General features: G+C 35.6%; 1 long non-coding RNA gene across 1 annotated transcript in view; it reads right to left on the bottom strand.

Annotated features, from left to right (window-relative positions):
• Positions 1 to 1,927, bottom strand: part of LOC111083423 — a 6,551-nt gene that overhangs the window by 1,678 nt on the left and 2,946 nt on the right. Inside the window, exon 4 of the long non-coding RNA XR_002609025.1 lies at positions 1,487 to 1,568. This is a non-coding gene — a long non-coding RNA (uncharacterized LOC111083423). The remainder of the gene's footprint in view (positions 1 to 1,486; positions 1,569 to 1,927) is intronic.

Consider the following 1,927-nt stretch of genomic DNA (forward strand, 5'->3'; position numbering starts at 1 on the left):
AGAGAGGAAAAACTACCACCATATATTTTAAGGAATCTGGTTAGTTCTGTAAAGTATAGGTCTGTTCCGACTAATGTTCGTTACTGTCGATTGTCACTTTCTTACTTGCTGTGGTTTGTTGGTGTCTATTGTCAGAAAGTCGTGATATCTAATTTAAAAACACCTTGGGTATGAAAAATAGGTGTGGCCAAAAAAGGATTTGGTGTACGACGTAAAGGAATGAAATCAAAATTAGAGGCTACACTTGTAGCATTGATACGAAATTTACAGTAAATATTCATTCATTAGTTAGAAAACGTTTTCTGTTCAACTTCGGTCATAATGGTAAAACAAAATACGCGGACTGGCTAACTAATGAATGAATATTTACAAGTGTAGCTACCAGTTTGGCCTCTAATTTTGATTTCATTCCTTTACGTCGTACACAAAATCCTTTTTTGGCCACACCTATTTTTCATACCCAAGGTGTTTGTAATTAGATATCACGACTTTCTGTCAATAGACACCAACAAATCACAGCAAGCAAGAAAGTGACAATCGACAGTAACCAACATTAGTCGGAACAGACCTATACTTTACAGAACTAACCAGATTCTTTAAAATATATGGTGGTAGTTTTTCCTCTCTAAAACAGCGTTAATAGCTTCATTTATAGTAAGGGATAGTTCATGGTTATCCTTCATTACCCATTTAAAGCAGTCTTCACAAGCTGTCTCAGAGTTTCTAGTTCAGTTTTTGTCGTTTTGTTCAGTTCCAAGAATTTGTTGACAAGTGATAACGAGGATGAATACTAACAGTAACAGTATTATCGGAGATAGTATTTAGGAAGAGCTTAGTGGTCAAGTAGTGTGACCACATATCTTAGTGGTCAAGTAGTTTATATTTAGTGGTTAGATAAGAATGAATACCACAATCACATTTCATCGAATTTCGACAACTTGTACTAGTAATAAAATATCACTTAAAGTATTGTTACGACAGCGGAAGTCACGTGACGTTGGGAGCATGCGCGCTGGAGTTTCTAGAAGGATCGCGACTTAGCGGACAACCTCACGAATGTCCCAGCATTTGCTAGACGCCCTCTTTTTTTAGTATACAAGCCGGAGATAGATTGAAGAGAAATAATTGTTAATTGAGTCAAGCGAGCAGTAGGCACCAAGTAAAGTGTGTGAATCGCTGTGAATTATAGCGTGTGTTTATAAAAGTAGTTAAGTTTAAAGTGAATGTGGAAATTAAGTGTGTAACAAAGTTTGTAACGAGAAAGAATAAACTAGTTTTAATCAAGAAAGGACTTGTGTATCGCCGAAGTTTGTCGGAAAGAATTTTTACTGGAAATTATCAATCAAGCAGATATGTAAGAGTATATAAAACACAAGACCCTTAAAGTCTTCACCCAAGAGGGGGCTTAAGCCACCCCAGCTTTATACGTTAGGTGTGAGGACATTTCAGTACACATTAGATCACAAGGTACAAGTAGTGTACTCACCAGTTTATGTAAGTATATCACTTCTTGACGAAGTCTCGATAAACAGCTAAGTTGGGTTTGGTAAGCTTCTAAACTCAGTTTCCTAGAAAGTGTCGAGAAACAAAAGTTGTATTTCGAGTAATTGTGTGTAATAGTTATACATATAATAACCTATATTCACTGCAGTAGTATTAGGCCAATTATATATAACACTATGCTTTATCTAGTTCCTTTAAGAATTTAAAAGTATTTCAAACCACACTACGTTCGCCATATCCTTTACAGACGACGCGCTAAAGGACAAGAAAAAGAATTTAGTGTTAAAAATATAAGCCTAATACTAACGTCTTAAGAGTATGATTAATGATGGTTTGCCACCTTCTAATGTAGTTCACTCCATAAAAATTGTTGTTGTAATAAATGACTTGTTGAAACAGTGTTTAACCACTACCGCGTTTGTTG

Source organism: Limulus polyphemus, unplaced genomic scaffold (assembly GCF_000517525.1).
Source record: "Limulus polyphemus unplaced genomic scaffold, Limulus_polyphemus-2.1.2 Scaffold9458, whole genome shotgun sequence".
NCBI classification, from domain to species: Eukaryota; Metazoa; Arthropoda; class Merostomata; order Xiphosura; family Limulidae; genus Limulus; species Limulus polyphemus.